Source organism: Triturus cristatus, chromosome 4_1, assembly GCF_964204655.1.
Source record: "Triturus cristatus chromosome 4_1, aTriCri1.1, whole genome shotgun sequence".
NCBI classification, from domain to species: domain Eukaryota; kingdom Metazoa; phylum Chordata; class Amphibia; order Caudata; family Salamandridae; genus Triturus; species Triturus cristatus.
The window spans coordinates 815,840,145-815,863,205 of NC_140585.1; positions in this window are offsets into that span (position 1 = coordinate 815,840,145).

Below are 23,061 nucleotides of genomic sequence, written 5' to 3' on the forward strand. Positions count from 1 at the left end.
GGACATGACCCGTGCAATGCGTACGCAGTGTCACCCGCGTCGGACCTCATTAGTGTGACTATTATACGGATGCAACACACATATACTGGCCAGGGACACCTGTGCACACCTACCACACTACAGCATTGGCCACACGGTGTCCCATGGCATGTAAGGCTGTATTCCCTGGGTGTTTTGGGGGGCCACATCTGTTTTTTGGGCTGGCACTTTGTGCAGCCACTCCCAGGCTGTGCACATGTACATGGGGGCAGAATCATTTGTGTGTTGTGCACATGTACCACTGTGATGTGCAATTGGACAGTAATGGGCATGAGTCACGGACACAGTGTCAGGTTGGATATGTTTAGGACAGGTCACATACACCCTGAGTCCTGGGGTGATGGCATGTACATCACAGTGAGACCTGTAGCCACAATACTGATGTGCACCCACAGTCTGTGTGCATGTTGTGTCTCAGATGTGTCTGATCAAATGTGCCCAATGGGTGACAGTCTCCACATCCATGTGGTATATGCATCACCCTTGATGGGGTGTGTGTCTAAGAGACGTACATGTAGGGCCGGCAGGAACAACAGTGGCCACTACCTGTGGGACTTACGCTTGCCTTGTGGTGTGTACGTGCTACGCCATGTCCATTGCTGTGTTGATGTGGCAATACAGGGACCCTGGGTTTCTGCATGGCAAAGATCTGTGATGCCTGGGAGACATGAGGCCTCAATTGTCACCGTGGTGCGTGTTTGGAACGTTGCAGCAGCACATAGGTTGGGTGATACAGCCAGATGATTGGCCATTGCACTACATGGGACTCATGTGGACATGTGGAATTGAGATGTGAGGTGGTGGTCTTGTAGGTGACATATGTGTCCATGACCAACAGCACACACCTCAGTACATTGTGTAATGTCATGATCTAGCATGTGATATTGATCGTGGTCATGGCCAAATGGGTGGATGAACTGACAATCTTCCTTTGTGCATCTCTGTACTGCAGGGCACCAGCTGTCCATCGGCCATTCCCAGACCTCGCAACCATGCTGGAACGCGACTGCATCAGACGGTACCGCTTCACCAGGCCACTGATTGCGGAGTTGGCGGAGCAGTTGGCGCCACATCTGCTACCTGGCCGGACATACCCTACAGCACTGACCCCAGAGGTGAAGGTGATGGCAGCCCTGCACTTCTTTGCTACTGGTACCTTCCAGTACACTGTGGCTACTGCTGGTGGTATGTCGCAAACGATGTTTAGTCGGGTGCTACGCGATGTCTTGGAGGGGATGTTGCAATTCCTCGACCTGTATATCAAGTTCCCGAGCCCAGCTGAACTCCCTGAATTAAAGGATGCCTTTTATACACTGGTGAGGATGCCGAACATCATCGGATCTATTGATGGGACACATGTTGCCCTGATACCACCACAGGCACATGAGCAGGCATACCGTAACAGGACGCACTACCATTCGATCAATGCTCTGGTGGTCTGTCTTGCTGACATGTCAATCACACATGTGTGTGCACGGTTCCCTGGTTCTGCGCACGATGCCTACATTATGAGGAGTATAATTGCAACGCTGATGTCACAGATGCCAGCTCAGCATGCCTGGCTTGTCGGTGTGTACTGACTGTTTCTCATTGTGTGTGTTTTGTCAATGTTGTATTCCGCACTCCTACAAAACTCAGCTACTTGTTCATTTTTGTGTGTGTAGGTGACTCTGGATACCACAACATGCCGTGGTTGCTGACATCCCTCAGGAACCCTGTGACACCAGCCGAGCTGCGCTACAATGAGGCACATGATCGAAGCAGGAGGGTGATTGAGCGAACATTCGGCCTCCTGAAAAGCCGCTTTCGCTGCCTGGACAAGACCGGAGGGGCCCTCCCATATGAGCCTGGAAAGGTGTGCAAAATAATCATTGTCTGCTGCATGCCACACAACATGGCAGTGCGGAAGGAGGTGCCTCTCATCCAGGATAATGATGACGATGACCAAAGTCCGGCACCTGCGGAGGATCCCAGCCTGGGCCAAGATGCCAGTGATGATGAAGATGATGGTGATGTCCGCTCACAGCTCATCAACAATTTCTTCACCTGAATGTGAGTTTCCAGGGTTGTTGTGTGAATGTATGGCGGTAGACTGGAATGTATTGTGCCAGCTCTGTTGAGGTCTGAGTGTGTCTGTGTGCCACTTGACTGGATGCGTGCTGTGATGTGTCTATTCAGGTGGTGTGTACTCCACAATAGGGTAGTACTGCTAACTAGTGTTTGTGTAGGTGTCTTGCAACATGTTTTGTGCATGTGTATTGCGTTTCTCTCATGTGCTTTTGACTGTATCTTGTCTGTCCTTCCCAGGGTACTTTGCCTGTTGTGTGGTCAACACTGACCCCCAACACCCAGAAGCCAACACCAGTGTGGACGTTGACAATTCCCATCAACTGGTGTACCACACATCCCTGGACTTCCATTCTCCAACACATTGAGAGCGTGTGTCCACTGTTACGTAGAATTACCATGCAACTATTGTGGAATAAACGTGTTGCTGATGTGTAATGAACCTGTGCTACGCTTTGTTATGTGCGTTGTCTGTCTTCCCACATCTGAGTGACATCTGCTTAGCTCACCTGTGGACTTGTTACCACTGACTGGGGTTGGTGTTGTGTCTGTGCATGCCAATGCGTTTCAGGTCAACATCATTGTGTGTGATGAGTAACATTGCCATGGTGAGTATGCTTTGTGTTGCCATAGTGGTGTGTCTCCCTCACATGTGTCACATCCCCAATGACCACCTTACTGTGGTCACATTGTTGCAGTATTTGGCATGCACTGTGTTGTGTAGCAGATCGACATCTCCCTGAACATGACAAGTTGGAATCGCAACAGAGGCAAGTATGGTGTACTGGTGAGTTTATTTACAAACATGTGTGAGGGAAGTGCACAGGATGGTGGGTGCTGTACATTGGTTTGGGAATTCAAAGTTCACATTGGAGTTGGAAGTGCTGGTAGATGAAATGTCCAGAGTAAAGTCCACAGTCATCTGATACATTGGCCCAACATGAACCCTCCATGTCATGTGGGCGAGTTGTGTGCGATTGGACAAGGTGAACGGGTTACGCACAAAGGACATTGTCCAGAACAGGTTTAGAGGCCCTGGGGGATGTGCTGGGACATCTGCCTCTCACATGTCCTTCTTCAGACAACCCCTCTTCTTCCGGGGGAAGGGGGATCCTCATATGCAGGCCTCTGCGGTGCAGGGGACTCTCCACCAGAGTCATCCTCCCTCCCTGTGGCACTGGCAGATGGTGTTGCGACAGATGTTGTGGGCACACAGGGGGGTGTGGACAGGTTGGTGTTGATCTGGCGGAGGCATTGGAGTATGTCCCGATGCATCGCAGTAATGTCATCCCACTTGGCCTCCATGCAGGCATGGTGGGTGACCTGCTTGTGTTGCATGTCCTTGAGGATCCCCACTACCTGGCCAAATCCTCCGGTGCTATCCTGGTACGCATCTAAGATGCGTGCCAGGTAGGGGTCATCATGCAGTCCAGACCCCTCTGCAAGGTGCGCCCTGTGCCTGTGCATGATGGCTCACACAGGAGGGGCCAGGTTGGTCGTCGTCATCCGAAGAGGACAGTGAGAGAGTCAGACCAGAGAGCTCAGTGTCCACCAGAGTCTGGGACTGGGTATCCTCATCATTTGGTGCTGGGTGCCCAGCACGACCTGTGTTTGGAAGAGACACACAATGTGATTTATGTTTCTACATGCATCATTGGTTCACAAACATGACTTTTTCTACTTTTCGAACAGATGCCTGCCTGTACACTGCTTTTTCCCAGCTTGTCACGGACAGAGTTTGATATTGTTGTTGGCCATTTCCCAGCATGGCCGTGTGCTCCCCACAACAGAGCCCAGTGTCAGACATCTTGTCAATCCCTTCCCACTCCCTGTGAGGCGAGTATGGTTCAGTTTGATCTTGCTGGGCCATGTGGGTGGGTGTAGGTTGTCTGTGACCGCGAGTCCCATCATACTCTTGGCTACACCCCCTTCCCAGCATACCCATACTTCCTCCCTCTTGACTCTGCTTCCCTGTGAGGGGGTGTGACAGCAATGGCAAGATGGCTGACTGTGAAATCCTGGTGTTTGTTTGGCTACAAGTCCAAAGTGATCCCCTGTGCTTCACACAGCAGCACCCAGTGCGGGGTATCTTTTGCTGATATTTCAATGACGTGTGTGTCAATGCATTGTACCCGGTGAGTTGTCTGGAGTTTGTGTTGAGGGGTGGTTGAGGGGGGGTGTCTCCCCATGCTGCAGTCCTCCTTCCCATCATGAAACGTGCTTCCATTGTAGGGCGTGCAAGTTGTCTTTCAGGATGTCAGTCAGTGGTGTCTTGCTTCTGATTTGCACACAACCCCGAGCAGGGCCTTGTGCTCCCCACAGCAGGACCCAGTGTCAGCCATCTTGTCAGTCATTTTCCACTCCCTGTGATGTGGGCATGTTTCGGAGAGGTCTTGATGGGCCAATCAGGAGGGTGAGCATTATCTGTGACTACAGGCCCCATCATACTTTTGGATACACTCACTTCACCTGCATCCCCACTATTCCTTCCTGACAGTCAGCTGCACTGTGAGGTGGTGTGTTTGTGGTGGCAAACTGTCTGGCAGGGTCTATTTGGCTTTGTGCCACTGACTTGCTCTATTTTTTTGTAGGTTGGTGCATGTCATGACGACACAGTTCCCAGTCACTCTGAGATGGCAGGTTTGTCTGACTGGCATACACATCTTGGACTGATTATCTATTGGTTAGTGTAGCTTTGCTTGCGGTGCATGATTTCACTGTCCCCTTGCCACACAATCTTGGGTATGTTGTTTTTGTACTCACCAGGCTCTGGGATGTCTGTTAGGCCATGGACGCTCTCTGGTGGTAGGATGTCCCGCACCTTTTCCTCCCAGGTCCTGAAGTAGACTGGTTTGGCAGGACTCAGGGCGTGATCGTTTTCGATGAGTTTCTTGACCCTCCTGCGCACGTCATACCACCTGTTCTGGATATCGTCCTTTGTGCGCCTTGCTGGTGCTTGGGCGTTCACCTTGTCCACAATCCTCGCTCACATCTTGGTTTTCTGTGAGATGGGGGTCCTTGGGACCAATGTACCAAACAAATGTGGCTCTACTCTGATGATCTCGTCTACCAGCACTTCTAACTCACTATTTGTGAACTTTGGATTCTTCTTTGGGGGCATGGTGATGGGTGGTGGTGGTGAGGGATATGTGTGCGAGGGTGCAAGTGAGGGTGGGTTGGTGTTGGTTTTGCTGGGTGTATGTGTGTGTGCTTTTGTATGAGGTGCTGATGGTGTGTGAGTTGTGTGATGGGGGAGTTGTGAGTGTGTCTGTGGTTGCTGTGTACTGGTGTTTGCTGCTGGCTGTGTCTCCTGTTTGCAAGGGATGATGGTAGTGATTGTAGTCCTTTATATAGTTGGAGTTGTGGGTGTGTCTTTGTCACATGTTTTTTTTTTTTGGTATTTATTGGCTTTGTCATTGCTTGTTTGGTCCTTTTTTTGTCTTTTTTCCTTTGGGTTTTGTAGGCATGAAGGAGACGTTCATGTGACGGAAATGGACGCTGCTGTTTTCTTGTGCGGGCTTCTCCGCCTCGTTCACGCTGCCTATCTTCTGTGTTTGGTACGCGTCAGTCGCGGCGGTCTCTATTGCTTGTGTGCCGGGTTGTCTGTGCGTGTCGGTCATGCGGCTTGGTCTCCGTGCGAGTCGGTCTGGTTATACACGCATTGCATCGTACTGCGCAAATCGTACATCGCGGGTACGGGTCGGTCGGGTTCATTCCGGGTTCGTGTCGGTCGGTGATAACTGCATCGGTTTTCCGGCCGGATCACTATTTTCCCTATGGCTCAGTCATACGGCTTGTATTCCGTACGTGTCGGTTGTAATTCACACATGTTGCATCGTACTGCACAGGTCATATGGCGCTGGTTCGTGTCGGTCGGTATTCGGTCCGGGTCCGTGTCGGTCGGTTCGTTTTGCGGCCAGAATCGGAATCAGCCCCTAAAGGGTTGGATAGCGGAGGGGTAAAAATTACTATTCCCACTCCAGTGAGTGCAACAGTAGGGTAAGTGTTGGATAGCATAGGGGTAAAAATTACTATTCCCACTCCAGTGAGTGCAACAGGAGGGTAAGTGTTGGATAGTGGCGGGGTAAAAATTACTACTCCCACTCCAGTGAGTGCAACAGTAGGGAAAGTGTTGGATAGCGAGGGGTAAAAAATACTATTCCCACTCCAGTGAGTGCAACAGTAGGGAAAGTGTTGGATAGGGGATGGGTAAAAATGACTATTCCCACTCCAGTGAGTGCAACAGTGGTGAAAGTGTTGGATAGAGGAGGGGTAAAAATGACTACTCTCACTCCAGTGAGTGCAACAGTAGGGAAAGTGTTGGATAGCGGAGGAGTAAAAATGAATATTCCCACTCCAGTTAGTGCAACAGTAGGGAAAGTGTTGGATAGCGGAGGAATAAAAATAAATATTCCCCCTCCAGTGAGTGTAACAGTAGGGAAAGTGTTGGATAGCGGAGGGGTAAAAATTACTATTCCCACTCCAATTAGTGCAACAGTAGGGGAAGTGTTGGAGAGCATAGACATAAAAATGAATATTCCCACTCCAGTGAGTGCAACAGTAGGAAAAGTGTTGTATAGCAGAGGGGTACAAATTACTGTTCCCACTCCAGTGCGTGCAATAGTAGGGAAAGTGTTGTATAGCGGAGGGGTAAAAATTACTATTCCCACTCCAGTGAGTGCAACAGTAGGGAAAGTGTTGGATAGCGGAGGGGTAGAAAATACTATTCCCACTCCAGTTAGTGCAACACTAGGGAAAGTGTTGGATAGCAGAGGGGTAAAAATTACTATTCCCACTCCAGTTAGTGCAACAGAAGGAAAAGTGTTGGATAGCGGAGGGGTAGAAAATACTATTCCCACTCCAGTTAGTGCAACACTAGGGAAAGTGTTGGATAGCAGAAGGGTAAAATTTACTATTCCCCCTCCAGTTAGTGCAACAGAAGGGAATGTGTTGTATAGCGGAGGGGTAAAAATTACTATTCCCACTCCAGTGAGTGCAACAGTAGGGAAAGTGTTGGATAGCGGAGGTATAAAAATTACTATTCCCACTCCAGTGAGTGCCACAGTAGGGAAAGTGTTGGCTAGTGGAGGGGTAAAAAATAATATTCCCACTCCAGTCAGTTCAAAATTAAAAACAAACAAAATATCACCAACACAAAATATTTTTAAAAGATTGAAAAATGTATACAAATATTTAAAAAATCTGAAAATAACCAAACATATTATAATGTTAAATAGATATGACAAATATCTAGAAATATTATATTAAATAAATTTAAAAATAATTCACATACAAATAACTATTTTTAATTCGAAATTATTTATAAACAAAAACATTAATTATTACATAAAATGAATCTTTTTTATTCCTTACCCTATAACACAGCACAATTCAAAACACACATCTAAATTTTAAAAAATATACCTCCATAATTAACATAATTATCAATCAATTAAATAAATATTATTAATTTAAAAACAAATTAAAACAGATACAATTAATTTACTCCCCAAACGTTACCCCTATAGAACAAAAACTCAAACACACAAAAAATTGAACACTTACCCTCGTTATCAATTGATGAATTATTATTAATGATCAACTAATCATTAATTAATTAAACATAAATTACTTTCCACTCTCTATCCCTATAAAAACCCACAACCCACACCTAAAAATCATTACACAATTTCCATTATTAATTATTAAAAAACTTAATGATGATCAATTAACAGCTGCTTAATAATTAATCAAAAATAAATTACTTCCCACCCTTTACCAATATAAACCCCACAACTCACATCTAAAATTAAATACACAATTGCCATATTTACAAATTGGCATTAATTAACAAATAATTAATTGATTAAAAATAAATTACTGCCCACCCTTTACTCCTATAAACCCCATAACCCACTCCTAAAAACACTGACACAATTAACATATTTCATTACCAATTAATTAATTAATAATAATTAACAACCATTTAATAATGATTTAATAATAAATGACTTCCTACAATTAGCACTATATAATTGAAATTAAATAAATAATAAAATATTTTCTAAAAACATTCATTTATGATAATTAAAATACTTCCCTCCCTTTACCCCTATAAACCCCACAACCCACTCCTAAAAAAACCTGACACAATTAACATAATTAATTACCAATTAATTAATTAATATTAATGAACACTCGATTAATAATTAATTAATAATAAATCACTTCCCACAATTAACACTATAAAATCTAAATTAAATAAATATTACTAAATAAAAAATAATCATTAATTTATTATAATTAAACTACTTCCCATCCTATTCCCCTATAAACCCACTACCCACTACGGAACTAAAGAATGCAAAATGTAATTACAATAAAATTGATAACTACTAAAAATGTAACAGACATATTAAAAAACAAAAACAATACTTATACAAAAAAATAGATCACATACATTTAAAGTACATACTAAAGTACATAACACTATTTAAAAAATCGATATTTTTAACAACTATATTTTTGCAAACGATATTAATGACTTCCATATTTTTAAAAACAATATTTCTTCATTTAAGTCTATGTTCTTGACCACGATATTCTTGCTGTCATTACTCCTGTGTCACGATATTTCCAAATCAATATTTGTGTAAGTCAAAATTTCCAACTCGATATTCTGTTTGCATACCCTCAAATCAGGCCATTTGCGACAGGTAAAATGCTTTTTGGCTTGTACCAACCCTATTTTGCGAGTAAGTACCATATTACCGACTCGCAACATAGGGTTGGCGAGTCGCTAAAAGGAAGGGGTGTGTTAAGGGCGTCCCTTCCTAATAGCGAGTCGCGCTGGTATGTAGGGATGTCTTGTGATCAGGACTGCAGTTGCAAAACATTTGCATTTGCCACCAACTTCAAGCTGGTGGTAACCCATCAGCAAAGAGTAAGGAGTCCTCAAATTACCTCTTCCCATTTGTGAATGGGGTCGCCAACATTTTTACAGAGCAGGCAGTGTTCCATGGACTACTGCCTGATCTTAAAAAATGAAACAAAAATGTATCAATTTTTTCTTTTAAACACATCTTATTTTCCTTTAATGAAAACGGGCTGCATTTGAAAAAAAAAAGTAGCTTTATTTAAAAAGCAAACACAGACATGGTGGTCTTCTGTCACCAGCATGTCATTGTTCCTGTGTTATTGCCCATTCCCTGTGGGTCGCAAGGTGCGAACTGCCTCATGAATATCGATGAGGCAGGACCCTTTTGGGAAACACTAACTTGTCTGAGACACATAAGTACATTTTATTTTGCGAAATAAAAAGTTTGTACATCTGACCCTAAGCTCCAATAGGTTTGAGGCACTGCAGTTCTGGGAAAGAATTTTGAGAATGCAGCATGTGACTCAGAAGGACCTCTAGTAATGACTACATATATATGTATATGTATATATATATTATCTACTAGCGGTCGCCAGTAGATAGTTGTAGTTAGGACCTATTTTCCATAAGAAATCTGCAACATTCTATTTGGAATAACGTTGGCGCCGGTTGATAAATCCTCACAAAATTTTCCAAACTTTTGGCCAGCTCCGTTCCGCTCCTACCCTCAAAGTTTTGCGGTGATCCGTAAAGCGGGGGCCGAGAAAAAAGGGGGGTCCTAAAACGCGTTTTCCCCATGCAATTTCCCGTAGGATCTGTTGTCGCAGCTACAGCCCGAACCGCTGAACGGAATGACACCAAATTTGGCAAAGAGGTAGTCCTCAGTTCGGACTCGTGCCTTTTGCATATATGGTGTGAATCCGTTCAGTAGTTCCTGAGAAAATTAGGGTAAAAAAGTTAGTGATATCTATGGCCGCGGAGGATCCGCGGACCGTACCCGCACCATAAGTGCACCCTCCCCGAACCGAGCGCGCACCCTCCCGATTGCACGCTGAATGCTAATTGGCTATCAAGTGTCTCTCTACATTCGAAACCAGGAACTGTTGGCGGCCATTTTCTGCCTCAGTAGAAGCGAGGCTGAAGAGGCAAAGGGAATAAGTGTGTAAAACATATAAAGGGGGCAGAGTAGAAATACTCTGACCCTCTAGAGGTGCTTAGGGGGTCTCAGAAGGACCCCCTGGGGCCCCCCTTTTAAAAAAAAAAAAACGGCGAAATACGCGCACGGTGCGCGCATCCTAACGCGTTGGGTGCACGGATTCTCACGCGTTGGGTGCGCGGATCCACGGCAATGATTTTTGAAAAAAGACAAGAAATCATTGGTTGTATGACTACTTTCTACACTGAAAGGTAGGGTGTGTATTTCTGTTTTTTAAAGGTATGATTCTTATTGGTTAACAAAAACAGATTGTAAGGAACATTATATATGATAAGCTGATATGTTGAAAAGTCAAGCACACTTCCTGTCTTGTGTAGGAACATTGTGTGCTGAACTTGTGACCTGTGAGCTCAGTGCAGTGTTCCATGACCTGCTTCCATGGTAACAGGCAGAAGGCAGATTGGGGGAAGGGTTGAAATGTATTTCAGTTGGAAAGGGTTAAAATGTTTAACCAATAGAAATGTGTATTTGCTTTTGAGTTTATGTGTGAAGAATTGTGATTTGATGTTTACATGTATATGGGTGGAACATGAAAGTGAAACTTTTTCATTCTTTGTTTTTGCTGAGAGGTGCACAGTGCAGAGATTCAGTAAAAGAAAATATGGTGAGTGATTGATATACTTCTTAATCTACAAAAGAACTTGAAAGATGAGTTATTTAATTGTTAGGGGATGTATGTAGACTATTTTGATTTTAATCAGACTAATGTATTTCTCCTGCTAAAGTGTAGGGAGTACTTTTTTTCTCTACAATGTGTGTGCATGTAGAAACCATTCTGTGATAAGCATTTGTGTTTTTCATGTGTTTGTAGACAGATAACTGTGCTGTTTTTATGTTTTGGTAGAATTAGAAACCAGTCATTGTTTATGAATTTGTTAAATTAGTTATGTTATGTTTCTATAGTAAAATGTAGTACTACTTCTAGATGAAGAAATGTGTTTTGGTATAGTGCAAGGGATAATGTTGTTTGTCTAAAATCACACAGTGAGTCTGTGTGCATTTGGGAACCACTGTGAGAGAAGCTTTTGGTAACATCGTGTATTTGCTGACAGATAACTGTTTTAACTTGTCATGTTGTGAAGTTTTAGTAGCATTACAAGACAGTTATGGCTTATGATTTGATTAAATGAGTCAGGCTTTGACAGAAAAGTGCAGTTCTGAAATATGTAGAATGTGTGCAGTTCCCTTACCACTTGCACTGTAGTGAATGAGTTTTGATAAACTCCTAGGGGTAGTGGTGTTTGTCTAGAATCACACTGTGAGTTAGTGTGTATTTGGGATCAGTGTGAGAGAAGCATTTGGTGACATCATGTATTTGCTGACAGATAACTTTTTTAAAACCTGTCATGTTGTGAAGTTTTAGTAGCATTAGAATCCAGTCTTTGCTTATGCGTTGATTAAATGAGCCATGCTTTGACACTGATGTGCTGTACTTAAATATGTAGATTGTGTGCAGTACCATTAACTCTTCCAGACTAGTGAATGAGTTTTGGTAAACTCCTAGGATAGTGTTGCTTGTCTAAAATCACACTGTGAGTCTGTGTGCATTTGGGTAATTGGGTTAGGATTCTTAGAGAAGCATTTGCTAACATTGTGTATTTGCTGACAGATAACTGTTTTAAAACCTGTCATGTTGTCAAGTTTTAGTAGCATTAGAAGACAGTTATGGCTTATGGTTTCATTAAATGAGTCAGGCATTGACAGTAAATTGCAGTCGTGAAATATGTAGATTGTGTGGAGTTCCCTTACCACTTGCACTGTAGTGAATGAGTTTTGGTAAACTCCTAGGGATACTGGTGCTTGTCTAGAATCACAGTGTGAGTTATTGTGTATTTGGGATCAGTGTGAGACAAGCATTTTGGTAACATCATGTATTTGCTGACAGATAACTGTTTTAAAACCTGTCATGTTGTGAAGTTTTAGTAGCATTAGAATCCAGTCTTTGCTTATGCGTTGATTAAATGAGTCATGCTTTGACACTGATGTGCTGTACTTAAATATGTAGATTGTGTTCAGTACCATTAACTCTTCTAGACTAGTGAATGAGTTTTGGTAAACTCCTAGGATAGTGTTGATTGTCTAGAATCACACTGTGAGTCTGTGTGCATTTGGGAACCACTATGAGAGAAGCATTTGGTAACATCGTGTATTTACTGACAGAAAACTGTTTTAAAACCGGTCATGTTGTCAAGTTTTAGTAGCATTAGAAGCCAGTCTTTGCTTATGCTTTGATTAAATGAGTCAGGCATTGACACTAAAGTGCAGTCGTGAAATATGTAGATTGTGTGCAGTTCCCTTACCACTTCCACTGTAGTGAATGAGTTTTGGTAATCTGCTAGGGATAGTGTTGTTTGTCTAGAATCACACTGTGAGTCTGTGTGCATTTGGGAACCACTGTGAGAGAAGTGTTTGGTAACATTGTGTATTTGCTGACAGATAACTGTTTTAAAACATGTCCTGTTGTCAAGTTTTAGTAGCATTAGAAGACAGTTATGGCTTATGCTTTCACTATATGAGTCAGGCATTGACACTAAAGTGCAGTCGTGAAATATGTAGATTGTGTGCAGTTCCCTTACCACTTGCACTGTAGTGAATGAGTTTTGGTAAACTCATAGGGATAGTGGTGCTTGTCTAGAATCACAGTGTGAGTTAGTGTGTATTTGGGATCACTGTGAGAGAACCATTTGGTAACATCATGTATTTGATGACAGATAACTGTTTAAAACCTGTCATGTTGTGAAGGTTTAGTAGTATTAGAATCCAGTCTTTGCTTATGCGTTGATTAAATGAGTCATGCTTTGACACTGATGTGGTGTACTTAAATATGTAGATTGTGTGCAGTACCATTAACTCTTCCAGACTAGTGAATGCGTTTTGGTAAACTCCTAGGATAGTGTTGCTTGTCTAAAATCACACTGTGAGTCTGTGTGCATTTGGGTAAGGATTGTGAGAGAAACATTTGGTAACATTGTGTATTTGCTGACAGATACCTGTTTTAAAACCGGTCATGTTGTGAAGTTTTAGTAGCATTAGAAGCCAGTCTTTGCTTATGCTTTGATTATACGACTTAGGCTTTGACATAAATGTGCAGTCCTGAAATATGAAGATTGTGTGCAGTTCCCTTACCACTTCCACAGCAGTGAATGATTTTTGGTAAACTCCTAGGTATAGTGGTTGTTGTCTAGAATCACACTGTGAGTCGGTGTGCATTTGGGAACCACTGTGAGAGAAGCATTTGGTAACATCTTGTATTTGCTGACAGATAACTAATTAAAAACCTCTCATGTTGTCAAGTTTTAGTAGCATTAGAAGCTAGTCTTTGCTTATGCATTGATAAAATGAGTCAGGGTTTGACACTAAGGTGCAGTACCATGTACTATTCTGTTCACTGTGGCAGAGCTGAAAATTTAAAAGTTTTACCTAAGCGCTGTCCTAGAAGTATTCTGATTATTTAGTCAGTTTCTAAGTACCAAATAGATTGCTTCAAATGTCTATGCAGTATGCATGTAGTGTTCTAACATACTATACACTTGTCTTTTACACCTTCAATTCCCTAGTCAGTATCCATACACTTCCAGACAATACCCTGTCATTCCCTTTGCAGTCCTCTAGTGACCCATTCAGCACCATGTACTAATCCATTCACTGTGCTAAAACCCAATCACTTATAAATTCAGCAAGATGCTATCTTTGCAGTACTCTAATCATTCAGTCAGTGCCTAAGTATTCATACACTGAGCCAGGCCTTAGCACATGGACTGCTTCAAACCCCTATGCACTATGCATGCAGTCTTCTAACCACCTAGACACTTGTCTTTCACACTTTCAATTTCCTAGTCAGTATCCATACAGTCCAGCACTTGTCACTGCCTTTGCACTCCTCTAGTGATCCATTCAGTACCAAGTACTAATCCATTCCCTGTGCGAAAAGCCTAGCACTTATAAATTTAGCTAGGCACTCTCCTTGCTGTACTCTAATGATTCAGTCAGTACCCAAGTAGTGATGCAGTGAGCCAGGCCTTAGCACATGGACTGCTTTAAATGCCTATGCAGTATGGATGCAGTCCTCTAATCACCTACACAGTTGTGTTTCACATCTTCAATTCCCTAGTTAGTATTCATACTCTTCTAGCAAACACCCTGTCACTCACCCAGTGTGTCTTCTTATAGTACTGTAATCATTTAGTCAGTTAGCATGTAGTCTTTTAGTGAGGTAGGCTTTAGGGCATGAACTGCTTCAAAGTAGTATGCACTATGCATGTAGTGTTTTAACGATCGTCACACTTGTGGTTCAGGGCTATAGTTTCTTAGTCAGTTTTTATATAAAATGTGTTTGTACAGTAATGGAATAGTATAAATTTGAAAGTTATTAATATACATTTATTTGTGATTCTTTTTTAGAGATACAGAACAGGAGTGTTTCTCATGTTTGCACTCTTCTCGTGCAAGATTGTTTGGATGAAGAGTCCTTAGGTGTTTCATCATACTTGCTGTGCCGCACGAGTATTTTTTGTTAGGATCCCCTCGTAACAGAAATCTTTGGCAAATCTTGCGAGTGATGAAGGTGGCATTGGTCTTTGTTTCCCCTTGGGAAAAGTAAAACATTTCCTCACCACTGAAGAAACACGTTGTGGGCATGGTGCCTTCTGCAAAAAGATTTCCTCAGATTCGGTAAATATTTTAAAGCGGCAATATTTACAGTTTTTGTAAGTTAAACTTATAAAATTTTGTTAGCCGTATGCATTTTATATATCTGTGATTTGTTTCTTGTGGTATTTTGTTGAGAATACCATGTTGTTGTTTTTTTTAACAATCTTTCTGATTTTCCAGGTCGGTCGTCGACATCCATGATTCCCACAGGAGTGTTCCGCCTTGTTGTTTTGTATTATTGTTGTTACATTTTGTTTATTAGTTTATTGTTCATATATATGTTAATAAAAAAATAAAGTTTGAAAATAGTTTATCGTTTATATATTTATTATTATAAAAAATAAAGTTTGAAAAAAATTTTTAGAACGTTTTTGGTTGTTCTCTTAACTGCTGTGTGACTCTTTCTTGTTCTTATTACTGTTATTTGATGGAGTCCACCATGGTGTTAAATTTTGGGGCACTTATCACTGGAATACTGGTGATATCTGCAGTTTGCACCAACTTCTGAATAGTGTGTTAGATTTATCTCAACTTTACTTCCGTTAAAGTGCTGATAATGAAATGGAGAGTAGCCGTTCCCGTGCAAAAAAACACGAGGTGCACCTTTCCGATTTATTCTAAATACTAAAATCCTGTATTGAATTGCACTGAGGTATTGGCTGCACTTACATTGTACACACAAAATCTATTAAGAAATCTCATTGTATTTATATTGATTGGGAATAGTGCATCAGGTGCTGGATCTTGACGAGATACACTGCTCAGTTCGTATATTGTTCTGCACACAAAAAAAATCACATCACAACTTTCACACCAATTGCAATGCGAAACAAATTCCGGCGATAAGACACGTTAGCACCAGGGCTTTTACACCTGCTTTCTGCTGGTGTTAAGCAGGACAACTACCTGCACCATGAAAGGGAACACAGCCAAGAGGCACACCAGAACACCCACAGGTACCATAGAGTCAATGAGCATGATACAGGGATGACCTATGTCTTGTGGACCTATGAGGGCCACAAGACTCATCGCAACAACTTCAGGACTGCCAATGCCCCCCAAATCCGCATCTGAGCAAGTGTGTCCCTGTGGTCATTGTGTTAGCATAATAGGCACGAGCCCTGCAATATCACAGTGTGCTGTCACCTCAGCTTTGGCAGTGAGCCTGGACATGTAGCTACGCACGCATCCTCCTGCATGTACAACCGGCGTGTGTTGGTCTGGGGTACAGAGGTCAGCACAGGGGTGTGCCTATTCGGCAAGGGGAACGGGGTGTCTCGGACATGTCCGTGTACAGAAAGTGCGGTAAGTGTGTCTCTGTGTTCTGGTGTGGCCTGCCACAAGGGCTGCAGCAGTCGATGTTGTAAAGTGGCATGCACCACCTCCAAACGGCACTGTGATGGTGTAGTTGGAACGCAGCAGGACATGCGCGAATAGGCATTACAATGGTGTGCCGTACGAGTGCACGAGATACAACATCGCACCGCACATAAGTGTGGGGGCTCGTGTGAGGGAGGAGCAGCTATTTGGCAACGTAACAGACAGTGAACTCGCCCATGTGCCACGTGCTGGGCATCTCAACCATGATGACCACGGTCGCAGACATCCCACAACACCAACGACTGGCCTTTGTACACATCCTGTATGAATGCAGTGTGGTTTTCACTTCTATGCTCGTTCAGTGGTGTGATGTTGGCAGGTTGTGTGACTTGTGCTCCTTGTTGGTGTGTTTCATTTTGGCTATTGTTAGTCTATATGTGTGTTGTACTTAATTGTGCATGTGTGCCATTCTGCCCATCTCTCCCCCTCCCCCCACTCTCTGCTTCTTCCTCTTCCTAGTGCTGTTGTGTCTATAATTTTGTTGCTGCACACATAAATACATGTAAAGAATAAATTAGAATAGTTCCTTGATTCTTTTAGGTTTCAAAACTTCTCTATTGGTTTCTTTTTAATTTTCCATATGAACCGTTTTTTTAATATTCAACAACACATAGAAGTCAGAAGTGCAACGCATTCTATCAACACCCTTTCTAGAACATTCTACAATACGTGCAGGTTAAAAGTTCATCAATTTTTTAAAACTTTACGATATTTTTTTTTAACATTTTAACATTTTCTTGAACATTTAATGACACGTGCAGGTTAAAAATTGACAATTGTTTTAAGTTCGAACAGTGCCTTCCAAATGTAAGTCGCAGGTTTGGTTGAGCTGAGCAAATTTTATGATATGTACTCCACGCTGAAACTGCTTTTTCTTAACCAATCACAAAGATGCTTTTCCACAAAACTAATGTGCACCCTACTTTTAAAAAAGAATGCTTTTCATGATATCTTTAGAAATAAGTTATAGATAGGAATTAGCATTTAAAAAACCTTTGAAAAAACAATAGGTTTTAGGGGTGTTATAGTTAGGAATTGGCATTTAAAAAACCTTTGAAATTCACTGAAAAAACCAAAGGTTTCAGGGGCGTTATATTTAGGAGTTGGCATTAAAAAAACCTTAGAAATTCACTGAAAAAACCATAGGTTTCAGGGGTGTTATAGTTAGCTGGACATTTCCCTCGTACAAAACCCTAGAAATTCCCCTGTTATAGTTAGTTTAGCTAACTATAACTCGCTCCCCCGCAATGCACTGCTGATAACGTCACATATTAAATCACTCATGACATGGTCAGTGACATCACTGATGACATCACTGATGACATCTCAAATGACATCACTGATGACATCACTGATGACATCTTCCATGTGATAAATTACTGCATCGTCTCACACCCTAATTTAACCGTTGATACACAAACTCAAAATTTCAGACCTCCATTCTCAAAACCATAGATACTCCAATACCAATAACTACATACCCACCTATTAACTCTTAGGTCTACATACACCTCCACTCATTCACATGTACAGTCACTCATACTTACAGTCACTCCGTACAAGACTATCATATGCATTTATACACCTACATAGACACTCACACACCACCAATGATCCATAGAGGTACTGTCACACCTAGTCAGTCATGCAAATAATAAATCACACTCCCATTTACTCACCTATGCAGTTATACACACTCAAGTTCACTTATTCATAAAAATAGTACCACATTCTTACGCTCTTATACAATCATTGATACAAGCACACACTCATCCAGCCACTCTCACAATCACACACTCTCACATATACCCACTTATATACTCTTACACGCATATATACTGCCTTTCACATATGTAGTTAGTCACAAATGTACCACTGAGATATACATTCAATCCCTAACACACCCATACATACACTCACTCAACCATACAGTTCATCACAGATGCACTCTCAAAACCATGCACCCATTGAATCACCCACTCACACATCTATGCACACACAGCCTACCCACACAAACACTCAGGCACCCATACAGATACTCAGACAACCAATCGATAACCCATATAGACACTCATATAGCTATTCACAAAACCATGCAGCCACTTATACACCAACAGACAGAAACATACAGACATTCACACAGTTTAGTCACTAGTCTGCAGTAAGATACATTTAATGACTCACTTATAGAGTCAGTTACGCACCTAGAAAATCATCCATTCACACACTTGTACAGCCACTCATTCTTCCACAGGCCTTTCACTATAAATATATAAAACATATTTAAAATTTACAAAAACACACAGTCACTGGATGATGTCATCAGTGATGTCATCAGTGATGTCGTTTGAGATGTCATCAGTGATGTCATCAGTGATGTCACTGACCATGTCATGAGTGATGTAATATGTGACGTCATCAGCAGTGCATTGTGAGGGCGCGAGTTATAGTTAGCTGAACTAACTATAACAGGGGAATTTCTAGGGTTTTGTACGAGGGAAATGTCCAGCGAACTATAACACCCCTGAAACCTATGGTTTTTTCAGTGAATTTCTAAGGTTTTTTGAATGCCAATTCCTAACTATAACGCCCCTGAAACCTTTGGTTTTTTCAGTGAATTTCAAAGGTTTTTTAAATGCCAATTCCTAACTATTCTCATATATATATTTATATATATATATATATATATATATATATATATATATATATATATATATATATATATATATATATATATATATATATATGATCCACAAATGAATGGGAACACCCGTTGCCTCCAGAACGAAGGGCGCGTCGAAGAAGAGACCTCCCAAACGCGGTCACAAATATTGTCCAAAACTTCTCCAAGTTAAAGAAAAGCAATCGACGCCGTGTCTGTGCTGAAAGTTATTTATTGCCAGCCGAAAAAGCTAGACGCGTTTCGCCTGTCCTGCAGGACAGGCGAAACGCGTCTAGCTTTTTCGGCTGGCAATAAATAACTTTCAGCACAGACACGGCGTCGATTGCTTTTCTTTAACTTGGAGAAGTTTTGGACAATATATATATATATATCTATATTCACTGAAAATGAACTGGTTATGTCATGAATTGATGATATGTGTGAGGCCATAAGCAGTGCATTGCAGGGTGCATGTTATAATTAGCTCAGCTAACTATAACTGCTGAATTTCACTTGTTTGTATGAGTGAAATCTGAGCCTAACTATTAAGCCCCTGTAACCTTTGTTTTTTTCAGTGAATTTCTAAGTTTTTTTAAAGGCTAATTTCAAACTATAACGTCCCTGTTACCTTTGTTTTCTTCAGTTAATGTCTGTTTTTAGGTAGTTATGGTGTTTGCAGAGTGATGGAGAAAGGGGGAGGGCCTCTGACCTGCTCCTATGAATCCTGCTGTGTAGGACTTGCAGAAAGTACCAGGAGGGCTTCTGGGACCCCAAGGTCCCTCACCATCGAAGAGAACTTAATTCCCCAACCAGTAGTGCACCAGGAGACGCATTTGCAGAGTGGTGGAGAAAGGGAGTGTGGCCTCCGAAGACCTCTTAGCAATCCTGCTGTGTGGGACAATCTGGAAGTAATAGGAGGTGTAGTTAGCAAAGTGGTGGAGAAAGGGGGTGAGGCAGGGGCCCCATCCCCGAGCCAATTACAGCCCCCAGGACCCCATCCCCCTGGGCCCAGACTTTCATTTATTTTTTTTAAAAGAGCTGGGGGCCATGTGGCCCCCATCCTGGGCCTATTTTGGTGCCGGGGGCTGCATACTCCAGGCCTGTCCTCTCTACTGGGTGCCACCTTTAAAATGTTGAGGACCACAGGGGAGACTGAAGGCCCCCATGGTCCCTGCCAGTTCCACGCATCCTGTGGAAGCCGGCATTGTTTTTGGACAGTGGGAGCTGCTAACATGCAGCTCCCATTGCCCAAAGGCAATTCTGCTCCACTTCTAGTAAGTGAGAGCATTTTATGCTCTAGCTTACCAGAAGTGGAGAAGTGTTTGCAATGGTTTGATGGGAGTGCTGCAAACAGCAATGTCCCGGGGGAGGGCACACCGGGAGAATGCAAGAGCCGGCCCTGGGGGTGGCTGTGCCCCAAGCCAATATTGGCTCCAGGAGGGGGGCTGTGCAGCCCCCCTCCAATGTTAACCTAGCCTGGGTCCGTGTGGCCCCCTATTTAATTTAATAGGGGGCCACACGGGATGTGTTGCCCTTGGGAAGTGGCGGTCCCCTGAGCTGCAGGGAAGCATGCAGCAACCCGCATTAATGTTATTTTTGCATGGGGAGTTGGGGTCTCCAGGGCTGCGGGGGTGCCCTGGGATTGTGCACGGTAACAGTAATGCTGTGATTGGCTGGACGCAACCTGAACAGAAAGTTGCAACCACCATTTTATCTATCTAATTCTGTGAAAGCAAACATAAGGGATTAGGGTTGAGGTACTGTGACCCCATGTTTCAGAAATGTAAGCGTTAGTGACACAAGTTATGTGTTCAAAATTGAGTTTTTTTAATTGCACATGATATTCACGATGACGCTGCCTTTGCCAGTGCAGCCCCCCATGTACCATTGCAGGGATGTCGCGACTATCGCAATGTCTTTGCGAATATTGGTGGGAATATATAAAATATATCAGTAAATCATTAAACACATTGTATTATATTGAGATTCTGATAAATGTTTTTGTAGAGTTATTTAGATAGTGATTTATCTAGTGTAATGGTTAGAATTAATTATATAGTTTTTTTTTAATGTGGTGATGGCTATTGAATTCCTGCTTTTGCTTTTCGCGCTGTAGCCGCGGGGATCGTGATTACTGACATCATCGTGATCTCCGGCCTCACTGAGAAAACTGAAAATAGGTTCTAGAAATGGTTGTTCTTAGAAATACATTAGAAAATCATGAGTTTGAGGTGTACATTAATAAACCCCTAATGTGTAAAATACTGTATTATGTGTGCATATATGTGTTTTTCACTTTATGGAAAAGACGCAATTGTCCCAGCCCCGGTTAATGGCATTTGCGTCACTTCCCTGCATAGCCAGAAAAACAGAAAATAGGTTTTAAAGATGGAGTTTAAAGAAACTTAGTACAAAACATGAGTTTAAACATGTTATTATAGAAACATGTATAGAATCATATGTGTAGCGCAATGTTTACAATGGCTTTTTTTTTGTTAATATTTTTGGATGTGCTGGTGGCCGTTGAATGTCCCCTTTTGTTTTACAATTTTGCGGCAATCCTGACGTCATCATGAAGATACCCAAAAAGTTAAAAAAAGGATCTTTATAAAGAAAATGAACAATATTTTGGGTATTAGGGTGGCTCTGACAAGAGCCTTTGTGTTGATTGTGTGTATATAACAGCTACACATAAGACTGGATGCAGAGTTTCAGGTTACTTAGAAAGATCCTGTTTCCTTTGTCTGTAAAGTGCACTCCATCATTTCTATAAATTCCATGTATGTCAAAACGCAGATTGTTGTTATAGTTATAGCCCATGCGATGGTCTCTGAAGAATGCAGAAACAGTTTTATTAACATGTTTCCTGGCTTTGTCAATCTCTGAACAGAATTGATTTGACCACTTCCATTTCCGTCTTCGGCATATATTAGGGTACACAAAGACAGTGTGAGGGAAAACCGACATCAGTTCTCCATATGTATCTTTCATTAGGATTTCCAGCTCTATCCCAGTCAATGTGCCTAGGTCATTCCAAATGAAAAGCAGGTACAGTGGAGGTGTTTTATTTTTAAAAAAAATATATATATTTCATTAGATGTTGTCACTAAGTAAGTGAATAAAATGAGGTAGTACTTTGAATGTATTAGTAAGAGGTCCCATTATTGGTTGTTGTTTAAAAAAGGAATGTAATACAGACATGGATATGCTTCTGAATCTGTGCAATAAACCATACCGGCTGTATCTCATTTGGAAGTAGCATGTTCCTTCTAGAATGTGCTAATGACATAATTTAAGTAATGATAAACTTTAATTTCCAATTGAGGACTATGTAATAAACTGTTGTACAGTATCTAAATTTTAAACAACTGAAGCTAAATATAGGTTTGGAGTCCTGTTTTTTTTTGTGATTACTCAGCCATCATCGCAAAAACATCGCCAACACGCGGCAACAGGAGCCTCATTTTGAAAGAGAGGGAAAGTGTGAACAGATGCTAACCATTTACAAGTGGAGATAGACTAGTCTAAAATGAAACACATGATTTAATTTGCTGCCTTCCTCATGATCATAGAGTGGAAAGTTGAAGAGGTTGCCATTTTATTGTCACTTTATATGAGAGTGCTGTACCATTTTTGTGCTTAGTTTTTACAAATCCCGTGTCAAAACTATTTTAAAAAGGGCTGAAACAACAATATCATCTCCAAACTCAGTTCACTGGTATGTACATAACTTTTTAGTTATTTAAAACAAATACATTAGGATTGAAGATTTACATGAGAGTTTGCTAAAAAAGAGTATCAAAATGATATAAAAAATATATGAGATGAACTGAATCTATCGGAGGGTATGTGTTTAAGATGTTAGCACGAAATGTTTTGGGACGTAAAAGAAAAAAATAATTAGTGCCCTTTTATTCCATTGTGTAGTTTATAGAAAAATAACTGTATAGTATTGCTCAAAGTTGTAATGGGGAATGTGTTTAAAACTAAGAATGTTTTAAATGTCTAAGCATCATGTGCAGGATAGATACATCTAGGTTATTTGCATTGTGGGAGTGGTAGTACTTTTGTTCACATTATTAAACAGAAGTAGTGTGGTCACAAGTAAAACATAAGAAAATGTTCTGTGCCGGTATATGTATTATAAAGTAGTAATTATTGTTAGGTATG